At 34.0% G+C, this 25880-nt stretch overlaps 1 protein-coding gene across 2 annotated transcripts in view; it reads right to left on the bottom strand.

Annotated features, from left to right (window-relative positions):
* USP32 (ubiquitin specific peptidase 32) overlaps window positions 1-25880 on the bottom strand; it is a 173949-nt gene that overhangs the window by 131361 nt on the left and 16708 nt on the right. The window lies entirely within an intron of this gene.

Raw genomic sequence — 25880 nt, 5'->3', positions numbered from 1 at the left:
TATGTTTTCAGCAGCAATGCTCATCTTTCCTTTGAGATAAAAATTATATTTGTACTCCTTGAGCACATATCTATCCATGAGAAGGCCAGCCCCCAGTTTAGCTTAGATTTATAAAGAAAACAAACTGCAAATAGATGATTCTAATAACCTAAAATTTTTAGACACACATTATCAAGAAAATTACTGAACCATTACTTTATTTTACACATTGAAGATTTTTTTTTCACTGAATAGAACAATCTTTGTATACAAGGACAGAAAAATAAACACTCTAATAGTATGCAGTCAGTACAATGATCACAATGGAGACACAGAAATGGTACCTTTTGCCCATGCTGGAAGAAAGAGAAAACTAAACAGAGAGGATGATTATGTAAAATTTTAATTAAAGGCTAACCCAAGTAAAAGAAAAAGGGCATGCTAGGCAGAGATAACAGTTTGTTTCAAAGTACAGTGATGTACAGAGCATATGGATAATTATATATTACTAGAAAATAATAAACGAGGCAGGAAGTAGTAAATGATAAACCTAGAGAGGCAGTCACTGACCCAGTAACAGAGATTCTGTTCTGTCATAATAAGAAAGGGATACAGCCAGATATAATTCAGATACAAACTCCTGGCAGAAGGGAAACAAGACACAGTTAGATACGATTCAGAGGAGATCAGGCACGTTCAGGGTGGTATGGCCGTAGACTCAGATACAATTCAGATAGTTCATTCTACCAGTACAGTAGAGAACCGAAAAAACCTGGAAGCAAAAAGTAGACTCCTACTTCTAGAAGAAAAGAAAGAGCTAAATCTGGGAAATATCTGGAAGGAAAAGTCAGTAGAACTTGGAGCTTGAAAACAGAAGCAATTTAGAATAATACCCAGGATTCTGTCCTGGGAAACTTGAACGATGGTATTATCATATAGAAAGGAAATGTAAGAAAATGAATGCATGATGAAGAAAAGATGATAAATTCTGATAAGAGTATATTGAATGTGAGGAAGCTTGGAGAGATCCATTAGGTTTTTACAATTACACATGTAAAGCTTAGGAAGGGTTTAATGGGAGTCATCAGCATATAGGTGGCAATTAAAATCATGACTAAGAAACACAATGAGACAGAGACAAAACTGAAAGAGATCAATTCTTACAGTGAATGCAGAGGAAGAAATAATACTTAAAGAAGATAAGGAATAGTTAGAACAGGAAAAACAAGAGTGTGGTCCCCAAAGGACGTGAAAAGGGGACTAGTCTACAGTCTCAAGTAAGGCAAAAAAGGACTAGCAAGATACAGACTGAAGAGTGCCTGGCACATATATATTATCATTTAATAAGTGTTTGTGGTAGGGAGGGAAAGTCCATGGCTTTACTAACAAATTAGGATGCTCACAGTCTAGTGGAGGAGAAAAGAAAATCAATCACTAGGATATAAAATGATAATCACATACGCTGTTGGTTACAGATTATTTAAAAAACTGGTAGTATGTTTAAAAAAATAGCACTCTGATGCCTAATGAGTTCATTTATAACAAGAAAATGTACATATAAGCTTTTTAAAGCATTTACAAGAAGCAAACAATGTCCATCAACAGAAGACAAACTGAAAAAGTTATTATATATACTCAGAATATGAGACACTAAAATATTGCTACAATCCATATTTACTGAAATTAAACAGTATTTATTCAAAATAAATAAACTAACAATTGGTTAATCTATAGACAAAAAGTACATAAAAGTATTCATTGTACAAGTGAAACTTTGAAAACTTTAAACATAAAAATTAAGGCAAGATGGAAAAAGAATAGAATCAAGTAAAAATTTAAGGTCAGAACACATTAATGTAGTTAGTTTTTGAAAGAAAAAGCTGTATCAGGGGAAAAAATGGAAAATTAAATGTTTTTTAATCTCTTCTCTCCCTCTAGACACTTCACTAAAATTACAGAAAGAATAAAAAAGGATATAAACTCACAAGGATAGGAGAAGGGAGAACTGAGGACCTAAGCGACAATCAAATTTTTCTGATGATCATCAAGTGTCTGAAGGAGTGGTGACCTAAGCAAACTAAAGAAAGTTGAAGCCTAAGCACTAGCAATCAAGAAATGTGAACAAGAAGCAAACTAATATACCCTGTCCAGAGCACCCAAAAAAGGCCCCAGAAATGATGGTACCAACTACCACAAAATGGGGAGGCTGAGGTGGGGGTGGGGAGGGGAGGGAGCATATAAAAGGTGGAACTAAAAAGAGGTTGGCTGAAAGTCTATATGAGTGGTTATTAACACAAAGCAGTCAGGCACCAATCTACCACCTACCACACAGCCACCACTTTCACACCAATCTTCTATATGTAGGTATATATAAAAAGATCCCTGGAGAAAGAGACAGAAATGCTCCATACATGGAAAACACCAGATATAGCTGAAAGCTATAGGAGGGATAATAAGGTATGAAAAAGTGTGATGATTAAGTGAGCATTTGCATCTAGCCGCCCTCCCTTGGCACTGAGTACAAAACGCAGGCTGATGGACTGAGCAAAGCTCTGCTGAGGCCCATGGCGGCCTTTTCCTCTGTATGTGAAGTTCAAAAACTAAAATACCAAAAATAAAAGCAAACAAACAAAAAAAACTGAAATACTTACAAGGACCAGGAGGGTAATATAAATGATATGTGAGCCAGGTAGGGGTGTGTGAAACTCTAGGAGAGCACATATCCCTTCTACAGGGTGTAGCTGCTACTAAGTTCCAGGCATTTGCTGTAATGTGGCAATAAGGAAACCAGGAATATGAATTTTTGTGAACTCTTTCTACTTTAAAATGTTGACAACTAATTTTTAAAAAATGTTAAACATGCAGGCTCAAATGATTAATGGCATAAACAAAACATGTTCAATCTAATACTGTCTCATACTAGCTGTGAGAATATGAGCAAGTTACTTAATATCTCCATGCTTCCACTTACTCATTCATCTAAAATGACTATACCACCACCTAATTCCTGGCAGTGTTATAAGGATTTAATGAGAGAATATACTATATATATAAAAAGGACTTAACAAGACAGGAAAATAATGGATGCTAAATAAATGACAGTCTGGAAACAGGGGATTTCTAACAGTAACAAGGATGTTCCCTTTTAATTTTTTACTCCTAACTCTGGAGGAAAGTTGCATGAGGACCAGAGAAAGGAGAGAAAAGCTAAACGACAAATTTTTCTGGCCCTATCCTCTTTCCTCTGCACTTCTTGACCAATATTACCATCCCAGCAGTCCCAGCTGCCACCTAACACTGGAACAAAAGGGAGGGAAGGAAAAGGGAGAGAGCAGAAAAGGAAGTAGAGACATATCAAGAGTGGGAAGGCAATTTCTGTAGCTCTGACAGAAATGGGAAGAATATCATCATTCACTATAAAGAATGTACCCAAGTCACTGTATTAGGGTTGAGCATGAGTACTGTCTCACTCAAAGCCAAGTAAGTCACATTACTATAAGTATTCATAAATACTTTAAAAGGTCATTAACATTCCATAAAATCATAAACGAAATGAAATCTTCCTTCATAAAACCAATTTTGCTAATGTTACATAAAAGAAGCAACTCATGAGTCATTTGGTCTTAAGAGATCAAAAGTTCAATCTGGTAATTCTGCTGCATCTACCAGCTACAGGTTGGACTAACTGTGATATTTACTCAAAGCATGGTTACATATATTTGCTATATTTACTGTATTAATCTATAAAGACTGCTAATCATAGCTGCACTAAAGTCACCAAGAATTCAACACGTATTTTATGAAAACTACCTTGTAACAGATTAAAGAATGGGGCTTATTCTATTTAACTCATAGGTCAAACACAAGACAGGTTTAGTGTTCACTAAATCCAAGACTTCCCTAGTGGATATTTTTTAAATGTTTTTAAAATAGAAACAAGAACAGAAAAATACATTTCATAGTTTTGTTTGTCTAGCAGTTTCTAGTTACATAGTAATCCACGTATATATGTGTTTATATACACATACATATGTATGTATATAAGTGTGTGTGTGTGTGTGTAATCATTGGCAATTCTGTGTTGGGTGCTATGGGGGATACAAATGTGAACGAAAAAGGGATTATGTAATAAATCTGACAAGGTTCAGTGAATGAAAGTAACCTCACAGGGTGATCTGATCATAAATTCCTAACTGGGAAAGTCACAGTAGGTAATCAAGCTCCAGGCCTATAAAATGTTCATCTTTGCCTCAAGCAAGCCCTGCCCATTGTTTTTGTGCATCTAGGTTAACACATTTTGAAATGCCAGACATAATCATCTATTTTCAGACCCCACAGGCCCTCAAGGGATAACATAATTGTGTTAACTCTCCTGTAATCCAATCAGAGATTTATCTTTCTCCCGCCTTCATGTAATCCAAATGTGTAAAAGAAACTGCAACTGTAATTCTCTAGAACATGAGATTTTGCTTCCCAGCATGTTGTCAGTTTGGCTCAAACCAACTTTTATAAAAATTCTCTACAGGTTTGGATGTTCTTATGTCAAAACAAAAAGATAAAGTATGGTCCTCAGTTTTAGTTCTTAACCCTGGAATCACCTGAGGAACATATAAAGGATGCTGATGCCCAGGCTCTACCCCAAACCAATACATTTGAGTCTCTGGAAGTAGGGCCCAGGGATTCAAATGTTTGCTAAATAAATTAACACAAAATCAGCATAATGATAACAGAGTAGAATGTAATAACTAGCCTAAGGGATATAAACAAGTACTATGGGAACACAAAGAAGAAATTACAGGAGAGGAATATAGGAAAGTTTCATAAAAGGGAGGGCAGTTCTCATGCTAGAAAATCAAGAATGAGTATAAGACAGAGAGACATGAAGAACATGTCAGGTATCAGGATGAGAATAAGTAATGGCTCAGAGGTCAGAAGATGTTAGGAATGCCTGGGGGACAGTCTGAGAGGCTAGAATGTACAGTGTGGGGATTGCAAGAGAGGAAAATATAGAAGAGAAACGAAAGGAATATTTAGGGTGATAAATATGCTAACGAGATTTTACTTTTTCAGGAGTTATTCTGGTGAGAGTGTGAAAGTATAAGGTGTAAAATTTTTAAATACAGAATTCAGACCAGGAAGCTACTGGAAAACTAAATTTGATTTAAGAGTTCTATTAACTGTTCAGTGTTCACATAGATGTAACATATTTCACACTGAAAAAGTTTCCATTTTGAAAAAGCAAGCATGGAAAGACATACATCAGCCCTCATATAAACCCATCATTTAATTTCATTTTCTAATAATAGAGGAGAAGGAATACGGGCAACTGGATCTCAGTTTGAGATTGCCAGCATTATGGAAAAATATTTACCAAAATGCCCACCATCTGCTCCCTGGCCAAACAAACAAATGTGTTCTAACAGAAAGAAGAACACGATTGAGAAAAGGGAGAAAAATGGAGTAAGAAAGTTAACGAAGAAAAGAGAAAAATGACAGAGAAATATTAGACAAAGAAGCAAAGGAAATCAACATACATTTCATTGGTATCCCTGATTTAAAAAAAAAAAAGTTGAAATAACAAGACTGTTAATTCTGGTGCAATAACAAGCTTGCCCAGATTCAAGAAGAGCAACCATACATTCCACTTCTCATGGAACATGGGAGAAGTGTAAAAGTTGGTTATGACACTTTCATCCCACAATTGTAAAAAGCACGTGAGATGAAAGTGTTATAACCATCTTTTGAAAATATAATCTTCCATATACACAAATACTAAGTATTACATTTGTATTGTTTTTGTTTTTCCATAGGCATCTGAAGAATTCTATATCATATACCCCCTTTTAAATATTTACACATCTCTGAAAGACAAATTAGAAACCTAAGTACTAAAGAAAATGGTACCATAGCAAAAAAGTGCTACTAAAAAAGTTTGCCCTAAAACAGTCGACCATACAACTCTCCTTCAGGAATATTAAACTATTATAGATGATAACCTCTAGCCAAAGAAAGATCTAAACTAGAGATTTAAACTTCCAAACTAACATCTTAGAAAGGGAACAAAATCAACAGGTAGAAGACATAGAACTACTACTCCATTGGGAGAGACTGAAATCTCACCTGTACTACAACTAAAGGTATCATTTCAGAAACTGGGAATAACCTAGCCTTAAAGAAAAAAGAGGGATACGGAGAGAGGAGACTGTGATCTATGATCTATTTCTTCGTAAACAACTTTAGTAACTAACATAAAGAATAGTAAAAAAGAAAGAGAGAGGGACAGACAGAGAGAGGAGAGGAGGGGAGAGGAGGAGAAGGGAGGAGAGGGGAGGGAAGGGAAAACACTCCAAGGCAAAAGAATAAAAAGAAACTAGTCTAGCTCTGAATGACTCCCTGATCTAAGAAAGGTCTCTATCTAGAGCCTTTCTTCCTGAAAGTTTAAATGAAAATTTTCTCTTTTCCCATAGTCAATCTGACTTCTATAATGAAATACGACTTAGCAAGGCAATGGACACACTGTCCTTGGGAAAGAAAATAAAAGATGAAACAGAGCTAGAGCTATAACTGTTTTGTCATAGATTTTTTGTTAAAGAAGAGAGAGAAGCATAAGCTGCAAAACACACACACACACGCACACACACACACACACAACAAAAAAAAATTATTTATAAAAAATTCATTTACAAAGCAGAGTTATCAAGACTAATTATTTGTTTTAAACAATAAATACCTTCAAATCAATCAACCAGACATTTCAGAAGTTAGCCTCTAATTCCATCATTTTAATGTTGTGGTCCTATACCTACATATTTATTACCTGTAGCCCTAGAGGGTTCCTAATTGCATGTGGCCTACAAACATAACATTCCTCCTAGCTATTTTTAAGTACTTTTAGCTGATTTTTTTTCAACAATCATTAAATGTCTATGATGTGTTAGGCAGAGTCAAGATGAATAAGACACAGTTCCTGCATTCTAATACTTCAAAATTTAGTAAGGAAGAGAGGCACACAACCAAAATAATTGTAATACTAGATAAGAAATTAAAGTGCAGGTATTAAAATGAAATCCTAAAATAGGGAGTGATTAATTCTGTCTGAGTTGGTTAAGAAAGACTTCCAGGTGAACACACAGTGTAAGTATATATATGCCTTACTGTTAACATGTACAGCTGAAACTTACTGGATTTCATTAACCAGTGTCACCATAAAATTTTTTTTTTAATTTTAAATAAATAAATAAAATAAGAAAGACTTCCTAGAGGTGGTGACCCTTGTATGGGTTCACCTGGCAAAAATGGGTGGAAGGGTATTCCATGCAAAGAAAACACATAAAAGAATGAAGTAGCATAGATAATCAGGAAACCGAAAGTAGTTTTATATAAATGGAGTAGGTGGTGCAAGAAGCAGAGCTGTAGGAAATGAGGCTGAAATGATGACTGGCAGATAAACAGAACCCTGGCTTCATTCGAGGAGATAAAGTTCCCAGCTAAAAGAATATATTTTCAAAACTCCCTTGCAAATAGAAATGACCAATGAAATGTAGTAGAAATTGATAGGGAGAACATCTAAGAAAACTCCTTAAAAGCTTAAGAGAGCTGGCAATATCCTTTTGCTTGTGTCTCTTTCCACCTGGAACTCAGAAGCAGTGGCTTCCCCTCCAGCAGCCAGTTTACACTATGAGTGAACCTAGAATTATAAACCATATACTAAAGATAGTAAGGTTGAAAAGACAGAAAAGGCTTAGATAACCACGAAATAGCCATACAAATACAACCTCTGTATATCCCACCTCCGGATTTGTGTGTGAGAAAAATAAACTTCTATATCTTACTTATTTTCTGTTTAATATACATCCGAACTTAATCCTGATAGAGGTATTAGGTATGAGTGTATGGAAGGACACCCTACACTATTCTTGAGTTTCAAATGAAGAACTAACAATCAGATTTATGTTTACAATCATGTTAATGTGTTACAAAAGACTGGGAAAAGGCCAAATAGGCCCCATAAAGACTGACTGAGAGGCTGCTGCATTAGTTCAGACAAGAGATGATGGCCTAAACAAAAAAGAAGGTAAAGTAAGGCAGATTTAAGAAATATTGAAGTTGACTGAATAGGGTTCAATGGATAATTGGCTATAAAAAAAAGAAAGAAAGAAAAGAAAAAATGATCTATGATTATTTCTAGATGTCTGCTTGGTTCAAAAGTATAGTCAGTGTCATTGATGAAGATAAACTCTATAGGAAAATTTGATTAATTCTCCTAAACCCCAGTGTGACTGCATTTGGAGTTATGAAGGAATTACTGTTAAATGAGGTTATACAGGGGCTAACAAGATTATGTCCATATATAAAAACACCAAGGAACTTACATCTCCCATCTCTCCACATACACACTGAAGGTCATGTGAAGACCTAGACTGAAAGCAGTCATCTCTAAACCAAGAAGAGAGTCCTCACCAGAAACCAAACCCTGACAAAAACTTGATCCTGAACTTTTCAGCCTCCAAAACTGTGAGAAAATAAATTTCTGTTGTTTAAACCACCCAGTCTCTGGTATGGCAGCTCAAGCTAATACCAAATTTGGTATTGAGAAGTGGGTGCAGCTGTAACAAATACCTAAAAATGTGGACATGGCCTTGGAACTGAGTAACAGGTAAAGGTTGGAGGAGTTTTGAGGTACATGCTAGGAAAGGCCTAGGCCTGTGAAGGGACTGTTGGTAGAAATATGGGCATCAAAGGCCAATCTGAAGAGATATCAGACAGAAATGCGGAACATGTTATTGGAAACTGAAGGAGAGGAGATCCTTGTTAAAAAGTACAGAACTGGGCTGAATTATGTCAAGTGTTCTGTGGAAGTTAGAACCTTTGAGTGATGAAACTGGATATTCAGCTGAAGATATTGCTAAGCAAAGTGCTGAAGACTTGTTTTCTCTTTACTGACTGTAGTAAAATGCAAGAGTAAAGAGATATAAATTGAAGGAACTATTAAGCAAAAAGGACCTAGAACTTGGACAATTTGAAAATTTTTCAGCCTATCCATACTGTAAAAACTGATAAAGCTTATTCTAAAGAGAATACTAAGGGAGTGTCTGAAAAACCATCTCATAAGGAGATTAGCCATAAATTTAATCGATCAGCTCAGCAGAAGCCAGGAATAGACTGTATTACATCTGCAGAAACACTGCCAGCTAGGACTAAAGGAAACAGAAAAAAACAAGACAGAATAAAACATGGGCGTCAGACTTCCGGAATTCTACAGGGTGGGACAACAGAGTTCTCTATCTACAAACAAGCATTATTATCCTCCAAGAAAAGGGAATAATGACCCCAAAGGTGAATCACAGATGGAAGGGCTGCCACAGGCCCAGGCAGGGCTGGTTTCAAAAGGCGAGACCTCCTTGGTTTGGAGATAGGGAGTTGGATGCCACCACCCGCGTGCCTCAAGAGCAAAGTAATGGCCCAGTTTCTGGAAACAGGGCAGCCCCACAGAGCCACAGAGGTGATGCTGCCGCCCTAGTGGGCCTGGAGGTCAGTGCACTGAACCCAATTCTTAAGCCTTAACATCTAATGGAATTTGCCTTGCTAAGTTTTAGGCTAACTTGGGATCTGTCACCCTTTCTTCTTTCTGATTTCTCCCTTTTGGAATGAGAATGTGTATCCTAATCTGTCCCAGCATTATAATTTGGAAGCACATTAACTTGACTGGTTTCACAAGTTCATAGTTGGAGAGGAATTTTGCCTCAGGATGAATGTATCTCCTATCTCACCCATCTCTGGATTAAACAATACTTAAAAGAAACTATGGATTTCAGACTTTAGAGTTGATGCTGGAATGAGTTAAGACTTTGGGAGCTGTTGGGATGGAATGAATGTATTTTAGATGCAAAAAGGACATTAAGTTTGGGGAGTCAGCATGTTATAGACTGCATATATACATCTCTCAAAATTCCTATGTTGAAACCTTAACCCCCAGGGTGGCTGTATTTAGAGTTGGGAAGTAATTAAGGTTAAATGAAGTCATAGGGTGGGGTCCTGATTGGATAAGATTAGCATCCTTATTATAAGGAGAGGCACCAGAGAGCTTAAAAGCTTGCTCTCTTGCTCTTCCTTCAGGCACACAGGGGAAAGGTCACGTGAAGGTGCAGAAGTAAGGTGGCCATCTGCAAGCCAGGAAGAGAACTATCACCAAAAACCAAATCCTGCCAGAACACTGATCTTAGACTTTTCAGCTTGCAGAACTGTGAGAAAATTAATTTCTTTTTTTAAGCCACCCATCTATGGTATTGCATCATGGTAGCCTAAGCAAACTAATATAATTTCTATAGTACAAATAATAAAGAGGCTAATTTAGACAGAGAAGCTATTTAAATGGCTTTTGCACAGTCATATAAAGAGATTAGAACTCATTGTCCTTGAAAGGAAAATAAAAGTACAAAATCCTCGGGGAATACATTCCAAAACCCCCAGTGGATGCCTGAAACCATGTATAGTTCTGAGCCCTATCCATATTGTTTTTTCCTATACATATCTATGATAAAACTTAACTTATAAATTAGGCACAGTAAGGTACTTAACAATAACTAGTAATAAAACAGAACAATTATAAAAATATATCAAATAAAAGCTATGTAAATGTGTACCTCCTGCCAAAAAAATCTTACTGTGACTGTACATACAGCATGGATAAGCTGGACAAAGGTACACCTTTTTGTGGGCCCGGGGCATGAACCCACCATGACCTGCTCAGTTAGGAATTTATGATCAGAACACCCTACGAGGGTACTTGCAGTCAAATTTATTACAGAGCTCCTTTTTCATCCACTCTAATAGTCAAGGCGTACCTAGAATTTTGCTGAAAAAAAAGTAGTTGTTGTTTAAACAGTTTGGTTCCAAAGGCATAAATGAAAATTTAACAACATCTGAATCAGAGGATAACCACAGAGGTAAACAAACACTGGGAAATATACTTTTCACCACCGAAGTAAGGTAAGAATTTCCAAAAACAGAAGAAGCAAAGTGCTGAAAGTAGCAAAGAAATCACAAATAATATTAATTTATAAATGTGCTAGGTACAGTTGATCTAAAGTGAATTTACCTACCAAAATCTCTCTGACAGGCTACCAAAAGCAAAAGTTACTGCAAAGTCACTTCAGGTAGATAATAAAGGGCATCCTAGATAGAACACCTCAGACAAGAGGCAAGGTTTTTTTTTGCCACTAGTGACTTTGTCAAGAACACAACTCCACCAGAGTTTCAGAAGGTACGTATTTAGGGCTAAATGGTGGCATAAGACTTTTTTCCCCTGCTAAAAAGAGGAAGCAAAGATGAAGGGTTAAACTCTCACATATACTCCTAATCTTCAATCAAGTGGCACAAAATTAGAAATTCTTAAATTGGCCTAATATTTGTTCTATAAACTAGAATCTCTCATCTTTCTTTAAAGCATGTATAGAAAGCGAGCCCAACTGAAAGACAGAAAAGACTTAAATGAATATTTCATAAGAGGAAACATTAGAAAATGTGTTCAATTTCATTAGTAATGAAGGAAATGCAAATTAAAACCATGATGAGATACTACCTCACGACTATTAAAGTGGCTAAAATTAAAAAGGCAAGAGCACCAAATGTTGTCAAGGATATAGAGGAACTGAAACTCTTATTAACTGTTAGTGGGAATGTGAAATGATACATTTGCTTTGGGAAAAGGTTTAGCAGTTTCTTATTAAGTTAAACATATGCCTATTCTATAATCTAGCAATTTCACTCTTAAGATGTTAAAAATAAATATGATCCCAAAAGACTTATACAAAATGTTCACAATAACTTCACTGATAACAGCCCCAAACTAGAAATGACCCAAATGTCCATGTGCAAGTGAACAAAACTATTATGATACATTAATATTATAGAATACTATTCAGCAACAAAAAAGGAAAAGCTACTGATACACAATAACAAGGATGAAGCTCAGATATTATACTGAGCAAAGGCAGGCTGATTTTAGAGTAAATTCTACTGATATGAAAAAATAATAAACCTATCCTAGATATGTAGGAACAGTCCTACGATAGTACAAATATCTGACCTACTGACACCTCATCAGCTCCTTACAAATGGACAAAAATTTCCTAAGGATACTCTTATCCCTCTATATGACTAACCATAGTTGATAAACGCTCTAAGGCTACATCTGAAAAGGATTTGCTGATCTAGCAGAGAAGGGTATTCCATATATTCAAACATTTGCATTTAGATATTTTTTAATGAATTTTCAATTTTATTGTTATCATGCTTCATTTAGTAGTCCCGTAGTATTGTTACTACTACCTTTTTTTTATTGCAAATATACAGTATTTTCAGCTAATTGATGACTTAAATTTCTGTAAGCTGGCTCCCTATAAATCCAATCATCATTGTTTCTATAGAGAAATAAATTTTAAATTCCAAATAAAATTTTAAATTCCAAATAGGCTTACTTTCTTAGATGAAAAAAATCTTGTTCCAATAGCTTGGTAAACCCAATGTTTCTCTAACCCCATTAAATAGTACAAATCTAATCTTTGACAGTGAACAAATCTACTGAAATTACATTTTCAAAAATCCCTTTCAGCATTCACTATATTTTGTTTTGAATCTAAACTGAAACCTAGAAATATAGCATTTTGAAGCCAAAAATAATCATTCCTCCAAATTTTCCAAAATATTTACTAGAAAAATGGTAAAATATAACCAGTTAACCACAAACAGAAGCAGAATATAGAAGAAATTGTATGACAGAAACAAAGAAAAATCTACAAGTATGACACACACAAGAAAATCACAAAAAGTAGGCTAGTGATGATTAAATTATGGTTGGCGTGAGTAGATTGTAAAAGGAAGTACCAGATACATTAATCTAACCGAAGAGAAATTCTCAATGAGATGTGCAGATCTAATAAAGGAGAGTCTATAAAAGACAATTTGACTACTTGAAATATATAAAAATATACAAGAAGCAATCAGAAAAAAAAAAACAGGTCAGTCTTCACAGCTGAAAAATAGTACTAGAAAAGTATAGGTAATGCAAAATACAAAGGAGGAGAATACTAGAAAAGAAATGTTAAGGTTTAATAAAGGTAATGTTACTCTGTAGATCAAGAATATCTAAGACCACTCTGAAAACTGGAGCCCAAGCAGGAATTTTTACAACTAAAATTAGATTTAAAATGAAAGTAATTTTTACAGAAGTTTATTATAGATCGAATTTGGAGAAACTAGATAAGAAAAGGATATTGATAACGAGGATGCTCCCCAAGGCTTTTGATTCTACCTCATGGGGCATCAACAAAAACTAAGAAAATATAGCTTATACTAAGGTTACAATGCCAGGAAGAATGTTATTTGCCAAGACTTAAGAATCTTTGGCTTAAACCAAAAAGATCGAAAATGTTCTAACCCGCAATAGATGAAAACCTTAGAACCAAAAGTAGGGATACACACAAAGGCTTCAGTTATTGCAAACTACTTAACCACTCCCTAGCCACATTACACTCACAGCCATCATCTTTGTAGTGTCCTCTGCCTATTATCCCCAATAACACCAATTGGCTCAACATCTTTCAAAACTTGGCTTAATCTCTTTATTTCTTAGAAGCCTATTCTTAAAGTTAGGTGTGCCTCCTACAAAATGATATATCTTATAACCAGTTAGTCTACACATCAAACTTTCAATGCTTTAACTTTAAAACATAACATATACTGTGTATGTTAATTTAATTGTATCTCTCCCATGTGCTTGTTTGAGAATGGTCTTATCTGTATCCTAGCACCTATCAAAGAACCTTAAATATTATGACATTCAATAAATTTTTGATACTTTTTTTTAATGATCAAATGAATGTCCTATCTATTCTATCATTCACAGCCTTCCACTTATTTCTGAACCACAATGTCTAGAATATTTGACTCACAGTAAGGGCTCAATAAAAATGCTTTTTTATTATCCTGCACCTGATGTTTGTCATCACTAAATGTATCTCCTCCTCACATCTTAGCCTAAGATCCAATTTGGAATCAGGTGCATATATTAACCTACTAAATGAAACTCAGTGTGAAATATGGTCTGGTAATTCTAAAAGTGCTAGAATAGGTAAAATTTAGAAATTTACCTGCCCAATGGCAGAAAATCAAATAATGACTTTCTGAAACTCCCTTACCTTTAATTATTGCATCTTTTTCCTTATCACTAAAAACATATCCTGTACTCAAAAATTATGTATTTATACATTTATGTAGTACATTTTTGCTTCAACTGACAAAAAGTGACAAATTTTAGAAAATAATCATATACTATCAATCAAGGCAGATAAAAACTGTACAACACAGTCTTGTTCCAAAGCTCCTCCAAATTTTTTTAGTTTTATCACTTACTCAGGCACTATTCTAGGTGTTTTACAAATATTATTTCATTTAATCCTTGTAACACCTGTACAGAATAGATTGTTATTCCCATTTTACAGATGAGGAAGTTGAAGCACAAAAGTTGAGTCGCCTTTTAATGACTGGCAGAGGCAGGATTTGCACCCAAGGAGTCTATACTCTTAATCTCTACATTATGCTTTAAAAATAAATTTGAATGGTCAGTTGTGGTAAAGTTAGTGTATTTCACCACTGCTGGTAGCATGATACACTGGACCCTTTTGTAAAGTAATATGGCAATACTTAAGAGTCAGAAATATTCACATCCTTTGATCATGTGGTTCATTCATTCCTGGGAATTTCATTTAAAGAAATAATTTAAGAGTATTATTAAAGATGGTAATAAAGGCTTCATAAGAACAAGCAAATGTGTTTGTAAAACAATAAATTAAAACTATATGAAATATAGACACAAATAAATTATAATTTATAAAAAATGGTTGCTCTATTAGGTAGTACTTGGGAATAATTTTAATTAGTAATTAATTTATTATGCAAGTAATAAGTAAATGCATTCTTCTTTTAAATTCAAACAGTACACACAGATAAGGCTAAAGACATCACCACTACCAAATCCTAGTCTCTTCTTCCCTCTAGTCCTGATCCCAACCCCTCTTCCCCCTTCCTTAAGAGATAATCAATGTTTAGTCTCTCTCTTTTCAGATTTTCTTTCATGCTTTTATAAGAAGTACCCACAGAAACTTATAATGGTGTCACATTATACATATTATAATGCAACTTAACTCTTATTACATATAAATCTCACTCATTTCTTTATGTGTTACATAGTATTCCATTACATAACTACACTACAGATTATCTAGCTATTCACTTATTGTTGGACATTTAGGCTGTTTCTCCTTTTTTCCTCCATACAACAGTTGCAATGAAAAATCATGTGCATGCCTCCTTGGAGGAAAAAAAAATGTATATATATATAAAAGCATACATATATAGATAGATAGATGATAGATAGATAGATAGATAGATAGATAGATATAGAAGCATATCTAGTAAGCCTTACATCATTCACATTTTTTTGGTTTAATAAGTATTGCCAAACTTCCTTCCAAGCGGCTCTACCAATTTACATTCCCACAATTGTGTTTTGCTTAGCCTTTTATTCACTATTGTTTATATAGTCTCTGTAATTCAAACAAAAATTTCTAAAACAATCTAGCCTGTATAGCCCACTTAAGGGTAACTGTTGAAATAATGGAGAAAATAAATCTCTACTCCTCTTGTTATTGAGAGGGTATAAATCTTGCCCTCCACTGTTACATTCTAGTTTATATACCTGATCACATCATCTGTAATTCAAAGTAGAAAACAGTACGGCAATGTATACATCATTTGCCCTTAGTGCTCAAAGATATAATGTTGACAGTATTGCTATGTGTGGGTATGTGCCTAGAACTAAAGGTGGATCTAGTCATCTCTTCTACTATATCCATACAAAGTTGTTCTTGTCTTTGCCACAACACACATGGTTAGCGCAGGCTATAAAATAGATTATGGCTCCATATCTTCACTTTACAGACTGCCACTGTCTGTAATCAAAATGAATCAACCGACCTTTGCGGAGCATCAGGTTGGACCATCTGCCACTGCTTCTGTTCCTCAGCATCCCTGAGTTTTGTTGTACTGCATAATGAATTAAAGTAGTCTAAGAGAAAGTTCTACTTCCTCCTTCCTACTTGTTTTTATTAGCAAGCATAAAATGTGAGTAAAAAATAATATAGAACAGAACCTGTATGCTGGACAACAAAACTACTTTGTTAATGACTAAACCAGTAACAACTTACAAACTTAGAGCACAAATGGAAAAACATGCAAGTTGTACATTTTCTTCTACTAAGAATAACAGCTCACATTCTGAAACATGCGAAACATAATTAACCACTTTACATAATTTCTGAGAATGTTTTTGAAAACTACCCATAAGCAAAAACATATTTTGTAAATTATATAACTGTCTAACCCCTATGCTTTAAACCTGAAACTAATATAAAATAATATTGAATGTCAACTCTAACTGAAATATAAAAATTAGAAAAAGAAAAAAGAACATAAATCAAAAGACACCACTTAGTTTATGGTCACAGGAAATCTGCTGTATACTTAAACACTGCAGGAGGGTCTTAAACATGTCATGGAAAGAATGCCTTTAAGTGTTCATCAGCTTGTTTTTATTCTCCATAATGTAACAAAATGACTATTTAACATACGTTGATGACAAGTTTTCCAGTTCATTCACTTGCTTCCAGCAGTTTCTCAAATTAGACACATAAATTTATCATTTTCCTGGTTCATAAACTTCTGAGCTATCAGTAACATGACACTTAATCAGTTCAACTACATTAAAATATATGTTTCCAAGTACCCTCCTGGGGGTGGAGGGTGTCAGTAAAAAGACATCTAATAGCTCAAATCTCTTTGTAAATCTAACCAAAATGTAATCACAAGTTGTCATTGGTGCCTTTAACCTTAAACCAAAATAAGGTTAATAATAATTATATCCAACCTAGTGTTTTACTTTTTAAATCATGAGATAAGAATAACATATATCTCTGTTGGTTCTTCTGTGTTTGGGAGGAGAAGGAGGGAAGAAGAGATGGAAAGGAAGGAAGGAGTAGGTGGGAGGAGGGGGAGGGAGGAAGGAAAAAAAGGAAAGAAAAAAAGGAAGGAAGGAAGGAACCTGGCCCACACCCAAAAACATAAGCTTTCAGGTACCCTAAAGGAACTAGTGATGTTTCTCTTTAACTACCATCCCCCAAAACCTGTTAAACCAATTATACTTAAAATTCATGAAATTAAAGAGCAGTCTTTTACAACGTAATATATCCTGAACCTCTCCTTTCCAGAAACTTTATTATTCACTAATATCTTTACAAAAGAAAGCCTAAAACTCCAATGAGATTCATCTTCCATGTAAAAGTCGAATTTTATATTTTAGGCTTCCATTTGTAAAGAAAGCTACAAACAACAACATAGATTTACATCTTCATCAAATGATTACAGAATTGAAAGTCAGATTGTCTACATTCTACTACTAGTACTAGCTAAACCCATAGTTCAAATTGAAAGTTATTTTCTTGTGTCTTTTAAGAAATCACGAAATTTTCCCTACAATTCTGAGAATTCACCTATTCTTATGTGTTACTAAGATCCTTGCTGCAAAGCACTACAATAAAACCAACTGACAAGAAAACAAATAAATGAAATTTGGAACTGGAACTGTTCTACTCTCCACATAGAGTGGAAATAGTTGGAATTTTTAAATATCTTTGTAGGCAAACTGGTAAAAAAAAAAAAATACGTAATAGTGTCTCTATCCTCAATGCTGCTGTCATTTGGAAAGAAATACTGTTGAAAACAAACTGACACATTGGCAATCACTACACCTAACAAGTGACAGAAAAAATGTTATTTTCAGTACTATTAATGGGAAAAACATATAACATCTGACAAACCTTCATATGTTATTCCTTCTAATACCAAAAGCAATTCTGAAAACAATATATAAATGGATAAGAGTCCGGTGTGAACAATTCTGAATTCTTTAAAGAAATTCACACATTTACAGTCAAATTGAGTTCTTGCTCTGTATTTTCTCAAGAGTGTTTACCAATACTTTATAATTAGAAGAAGGTGCACACCAACCTGGAAATGAAAAATGTTTTCATCTAAAAGTTTTAAATTAAAATTATAATAAAATCTAAGAGCTTCAAATTTTTGTAGAAAGGATTCATGTACCATAGATAATTTTCATGAGTATTTTAGATATATCGTTCCTTACTAGCTCCCTGATCTCAGATTTTCTAATAGCAATAATATACATTCTTTCTATCCTAAATTCTCAATCGCAACTTTCAGACTAGGATCTAACTGTAAAGCTATTGGAATAAATGGCAACATACTAAGAGTTCACTCACCCACTTGGGAGAAAAAGTTATTACTGTCCTACTAAACATTCAGGTAGAGGGACAGATATCAGCATTACCAGTTTCTTGTTTGAAGAAAAAAAAAACTAAAGAAAGTTATTTCAACAAATGAAAATTAATTTTGTTTAAAGAAAATGTTCATTGTTTTCCAGTTTTCCTTATCAACCAACCTCTATGCAGTTAATCGTTTCACTATGAGTTTATTTCTTTAAAAATGACAGTGTTTTAGAGTCGAATTTAACTTTCAGGATAATTAATCTGTAACTAAAGAATTATCTTTATGTAATCATTCACTTAATATTTCCCCAAGGAATTCTTGCCCTAGTTATACATAAAAATTTTATTACTTTTTTCATTACACTGTGATGAATTTGTCTGATTTGTCAGGAAACAAATTACTAAAAAGATTCATTCAGAGAAGGCATTTTTACAAATAAAATTTTACATGTAATTTTATTAAAATATCAAAAATAATGTCACAAAATATATAACAGAAAAACTAGAACAAAGCTACCAAAAAGGGTTGGTCTTGAATCCAAACTTAGGCAAAGGGTAGGCTTCAAAATGACATGAGAAATTAACTCATATTTTTAATGGTTATAGTTCTAGTACTCTGACATTTAAAATAAATGAATATTTCACTGTACTTTTTAGGAAAAAAATATAATTTAGATTTGGTAAGAGTCTGCTATTGAGTTAATTTTTATAATTCTAAAAATATTTTAATTTGTCTATTGTTGAAAACTGTGGTGCTGCCTTTCCCCCAGAAACAGAAATACATTGCTATTATTAAAGTGGATAAAAAAATCTTAAGACTACTTTTTAAAAGAAACCCATGTACCTCGAACAAAGAATCATATAAACTAACAGGCAGTAAACAAATAAATAAAAAGAAAGCACAAGGGTTGACACTTAGTAAAGTCCACCAAATTCACTGTTTCATAAAACACAATTATATCCTTCCTGCTATGAGAAATACAGTATTTAGAGAATATAAAGGACTTCATGCTGCACTGTAGTACTGAAAGGTGTACCACGTGCTGCTTATTTAATGTAAATTTTTTTTAAAAAAACTAGAGTTAACAAAGATTAGATTGCTTTTTATTCCAATGTGTAATTTTCTTATTTTATAGAAATCAAGGAGAAGGGGAGTTTTATTGCTTACAGTTAATAAGTTATCCTGAAATAAAAATCTAAAGTAGTTTCTCTACTAGAGGAAAATCTTTTCACCAAAAGTCCTGGCCCAAAAGAAACAAGGCTGGGAGTTGCAGGGCCATTGTAAAATTAAAAAAAAAAAAAGCTGAAAAGAAAATATATTTAAAGGTCTTAGTTAAAAAACAAAAACAAAACAAAACAAACTATTAAAAACCAAGAATTGAATCTGGGCATCAAAAAGTAAACATAAAATAAGTCTGAGTTTATTTTCCTTATTGCACATAGTAAACACATAGCTATCAGCAATTCCTGACAACCATACTAGGTTTTATAAACAATCTTGACGGCAACATTCTGAAGTTTTATTACATAAAAGTAAAAGTGTACAAACACTTCCCAAACAACCAAAGCAGAACAAAATAATTTAAAATAAGGAAGTCTAGATTTCATGATGCAAGTTTCTCTGAGAAAACACGCAAGTTTCTGATGCAAGACTACATGGAAGAATAATCAAAATAGAATTTATGAAGCAAAATAGAATTTATAGGCATCATTACACATATTCAACTTTTTTTTAACATTGTTTTTTTTAAATTTAATTTAATTTTATTTTTTACACCTACAGCACTTGGTCTTCCTAGATGGTCTCCCATCCAAGCACTAACCAGGCCCGATCTTGCTTATTAGCTTCCAAGATCAGATGGGATCGGGCTTGTTCAGAGTGGCCGTAGACCATACTGAACTTTTTAAAAAGATTTTTTTTTAAATGAAAATGGATATGATTCCCTGGCTCATATTGAATTAGCTAACTGCTTAGAGGCTAAAAAATAAAAAAATAAAAATAAAATTTTGATCCTAACTTCACCACACTTCAAAATAAATTTCAGGTAAATAAAAATAATTAAATACTAAAAATATGAAGTCAGAAATTAGAATCAAGTATTTTTCAGACATATTAAATATATGAAACTTCGGTGGTGATTAAAAAACAGCAGCTGGCAGATTTAACTATATACAGATTTTAAACTCCTGCACATTAAAAACAATAGTAAAAAACAGCAATACAATGGTAAGCCAATTGGAGAAAATATTTGTAGCAAATCTGTCAGATGGTTAACAATCCCTGATAAGTTCTACAAATTAATTTTTTTAAATTTTAAGAACTAAAAATGTTGATAAACAAGAACGAAAGTCAAAAAGACAAATAATGAGGGAATACAACAACCAAAAATGTAGAAGAGTCTACCTTGAGAATGAATCCAAAAAATACAAATTAAAACAAGCTGCCACTTTAAATTATTCAATTAATGAAGAATTTTTTGCAAATTATTATACTAAATTCTGATAAATGTTTAGTAAAATCAACACTCATATATCACTTTCAGAAAATAATGTGAGTCAAAAGATTGTCATTTCTAGAAACCTATTCTAAGGATATAATCCTAAAATTGGGGGACACTGAAATAAATGAAGATGTTCACTTCAGCATAATATAGTAAGTGAAAAATTAGAAAAAACGTAGATATCTAGTAATAAGACAACAGTAAATTACGGATAATCAGGGCTATGGAATATCAAGCAACCAAAAAAATTACAACTACTAAAACATAATAATTTGAAAAAAAAATAATAAGATACGATATACAATGTAACAACAAAAAAAAGTGTCGATACACTGGATGAAAACACATTTAATTTTATTCCCTTCTTAAAACCTACTAAAACTCAATAAAAGGATTGTTTTCTTTAAAGGCATAAACCCGAAGACAAACCAGAACAGGAGATAAAACTCAGAAAATTTTGGAAACTAGAAAGCAAATGAACACATATTAAAGGAGTTAGTAAATGGAATTAAGTGGAATCCTAAAATGCCAATAGGAAAAGGTGAGCTTTTTATGTGGCAGAATCTCATAAAGGATCAGAATTTGTGGAACCAGGGTACTTCCAGAGGGTGTAGAAGGATGGGGGTAAAGAACATAGTTGCGCTATCGGCTCAAAGCTATTTAATAAGCAGTAACATTCCAGAGATATCCAGCCCCATTCCACACAGCCTGCCTACCAAGCCTTCCCAACCATGGCAAAAGACTAAAAGTTTGTCTGGAAGATATGAAACACTTCTCTGGGCATTGGAAAATATCCTTGAGGTTAGCTAAGCCATTCTAAAAACAAAGTAATGAGGGGCAGCTCCCTGTGTAGTGGTTAGCACATTTGCTTTGCACACAGAAGGTCCTGGGTTTGTGCCCAAGGTGGAACCATGGACCCTACCCCAGGTGCGCCAGCACCCCCACCCCAAGTGCGTCAGGAGTGCCAGGCCCAGGTGCACGCTGTGAGCGTGTGGGAGGGGACACCCCACCTTCAGCGATCCAGTTCTTAAGGGGAAATGGCAAAATCCATGGATTAGGGGTGAAAGTGGGGGGGCGGGGGAGAATTAAAGAGGGGAAAAATTAGAAAATAAAAAAGTTATGAAATAAACATATGCATGGGAATAGAGAGACATCTTCCCTCTTCTGTAAGCTTCCAGAGTCTGGGAGCAAGACCTTTACCCTCCAGATCGAAGACCTGAGGACACTTCTCTGAATACAGATACTGACTTGGCAGTGTGGGAGGTGGAGTTCCACAATGAAAATGCTCAACAACAAAACCCACTAACACAGAACTTCTAATAAGCTTTATGAGCGAAGAAACAAGATTATTAGGCACCTATGAAAAGCCCTTAATACAAAAGAAGCAAAAAACAAACAGGAAAAAATTTCTGAGGAAACAATCTATTGAGGAGACTTTTAAAAATGTATTATTAATATCCTCAAAGAGATAAGGTAAAAGTATGAGGAGGGTGAAACAAAACAAGATGCTATTAAACAAAATTCACAGGACAAAACAGGGCTCCTAAGGGACATACAAATGGCCAGCATCCACAAGTAAAGGTGTTCAACATCATTAGTCATCAAAGAAATACAAATGAAAACCATAACAAGATACTACTTCCCACCAATCTGAAAGCTTAAAATTAAAAAAAGTCACAAATACCAAGCAAGTGTTGGTGAAGAGGTAGAGCAACTTAAACTGGTGGATGTGAAAAAAGTTATGCAACCACTTTGGAAAACTATTTGGTGGTTTCTAAGCAAGCTAAACATATACTTTATGACCCAATCATTCCACACCACTCCTAGGTATGTAAGATACATGAGAGCATATGTCCAGAAAGACTTGTAGAAAATGTTTATAGCAGTTCTTTTCATGATAGCCACAACCAGGAAAGTCAAATGCCTAACTGAAGAACAGATAAATAATTGTGTTATATTCATATAGAATACTACTCAGCAACATCATGAATATCACATCTCTCAGACATCATACTAAGCAAAAAAAGCCAGACATAAAAGGACACATACATTTTGAATCAATTTATATTAAGTACAAGAACAAATAAAGCTAACACATGGTAATAGAAATCGTATCAGTGGTTACCTCTGGTGGGTGGGGATACTGACTGGAAATGAAAGGACTTTCTGGGGAGAAAGAACTATACCTTGAATTTGGTGATAATATTAAGTGTAAAGCACTTGTCAAAATTCACTGAACTAATACTTAAGATCTATACTTTGATAGGGGGTTACATACCTTGATAGGTAGGTTACAGAGGTAAATATATTTTTTAACTCATTAAAGTGTATGGTTAAGATTTGTGGTTTTTTATCACATGTAAAATTATAACAAATGTAAATTCATCACATGAAAATTTTCAATAAAGAAAAAAATTAAGAGGTCTTAAATTTTTAATGAGTAGAAAGGCAAAGATCAATTTAAAGAATGGAAGGTAAGGTTTAAAAAAATCTCCCAAAAAGCGGTAAAAAGGCAAAGATGGAAAAAGGTAAGAAAATAAGAGGATCAGTCCAAGAGGTCCAATATCCAAATACAAGAGTTTCAGAAGAAAAAAAAATCTAAGACAGGAAGTCATCTATGAGATAAAGAAAATTTCCGGGAAGAACATCAGCCTTCAGCTTACAAGAGCCCATTTTTACTAGCAAATAGGTATAAACAGAACCATACTAAAGTATATCACTGTGAAGTTTCAGAACACTGTGAATAAAGATCCATAACCTTCCAGAAAAAGAAACAAATAAATGACAGTGGATATCTCAACAGCAACACAAGAAGCCAGGCTAAAAATAATGCAATAAAGCAATAATTTTTCAAAATTGTGAAGAAAAATGCTTTCTAACTTAGAATTCTAACTCAAACTTTCAGTCAAGTATGAGGAGATTTAAAATATTTTCATACTTACAAGTCTCAAATAATTTACCTCATAAACTTTTTCTCAAAAGTTCTTCAAGGAAGTAATTCACCAAAACAAGAGAAAATGCAGAAAGCAGAAGATAAGAGATAGAGGTTACAAAAGATCTAGTACAGGAGAATCCCCAAGAAAAGAGTGAAGGGAATTCCCAAGATCACAATTATGCACCAGGTTCAAACAGTAACCAGTCCAGTTTGAATCCAGTCCAAAGGCTACATGAAAACATTAGAAGAAACTGACAACATCTGATAATCTTGAGAGAAGACTGGGACAAATTGACAGTGTAGGACTGAATTAGTGATAAATACTTTAAATACTAAACGAACACAATTAAAACCACAACAATTATTAGCTCTAGGTTAAACAGAAAATTGTGCAGAAAAGTAATCATAGCTTACTATGTAACTTCAGCTGTGAATCATATGTACATGGTCATATGGTAAACACTGAATATTTATCTAAGCGAAATTAGCCCCACACACAAAAAAACCTACAACTGTAGCGGTTAAATGAAGTAATAAGGAGAGGGGAAGGGGAAGTGGCTAAGGGGGAAGGAGGGGGAAAAAGCTAAATTCTCATGCTCAGAACTGAGAAGTCAAATAATGCCTAAAACTGAAAAATCAATACCAAATACCAAAGATCAACTAAAAGAGTATAAAGTGGTCTCTTCTGGGATGGGGAAAATGCCAAGGAAAATTAGATAACTGCCTTTTATTCAACAAATCTTATACAAACTATTTAACACTTTAAACTATATGCATGTATAACACTGGTAAAAATAGATATCTCAGAAAAAAAGATACAAAATTGCATGTATGTTATGATTAAAACAATACAAACATTTATTTGCTATTTCTCCAAAGAAGAAATAGATGGCCAATAGACATATAAAAAGATGCTCAAGGTCATTAATCATCAGAGAAATGCAAAGTAAAACCACAATGAGATATCATCTCACACCTATTAGAATGGCTATCATCAATAAATCAAAAAACAACAACTGCTGGTGAGGATGCAGAGAAAAGGGAACCCTCATAATCTGTTGGTGGGACTACAAACTGGTACAGCTACAATGAAAAACAGTCTGGAGGTTCCTCAGAAAATTAAAAATGGATCTACCTTTTGACCCAGCAATCACACTTTTGAGATTTATCCAAAAAAACAAAACAAAACAAAACAGTAATTCATAAAGATCATGGCAGCACTATTCACAATAGCTAAGATACGGAAGCAATCTAAATCCCCATCATCAGACAACTGGATAAAGAAATTATGGTTCACATATAACAACGAAATATTATTCAGCCATAAAAAAATGGAATCCTACCATTTGTACCAACATGGATGGACCTGGAGGCTATTATGATGAGCAAAATAAGTCAGACAGAAAGATAAATACCATATGATTTCATTTATATGTGGAATCTAAGGAACAAAAAGAAAAAACTAATCCACAACAGATTCATAAATATAGATGGCAATCTGGTGCCGGCCAGGGAGGAGGAGGATTGGGGGCTGAGAGAAAGAAGTAAAGGGTTAAAGAAGTACAAATTAGTAGCTGATAGATGGTTTTGGAGATGGGGAGTATGGCACAGTGAATGTCGTGAGTAGTAATATAATGGCTATGTGTAGAGCCAGAGGGGTGACAGAGTAATCAGGGAGATCATTTCATAAACTACATAAATCTCTAACCAATGTACTGTATTCTTGAAATTAATAATAAAATAAAATGCTAAAAATATATATTTATTTGAAAAAAGATTAAAAACAAATAACTATTAGGTGATGGATCATCAGTGGAATTTTCTCCCTTTTCCAATCTCTCAGTAATGTTATGTTGCTTTATAATTTTTAAACAAATTTTACAAAAGTGCTTTTGGTTTTTATTTGATATTGCCTTTACTTACAATGCTTCCGCCTTCTCTATGGATACCACTCTAATTCAAGCATTGCCATCTAATACTTAATCCTCTTTTAAAATATCTCCTCTTTCCTTTCATCTCGACTACTCTCTCCCTGCTCTATCTTATATGGATAATAAGCTCTTT

Source organism: Pteropus medius, unplaced genomic scaffold (genome assembly GCF_902729225.1).
Source record: "Pteropus medius unplaced genomic scaffold, Ma_sr-lr_union100, whole genome shotgun sequence".
NCBI classification, from domain to species: domain Eukaryota; kingdom Metazoa; phylum Chordata; class Mammalia; order Chiroptera; family Pteropodidae; genus Pteropus; species Pteropus medius.
Note: the sequence above shows the minus strand (reverse complement) of the source record. Positions and strands in the feature narration are given on the sequence as shown.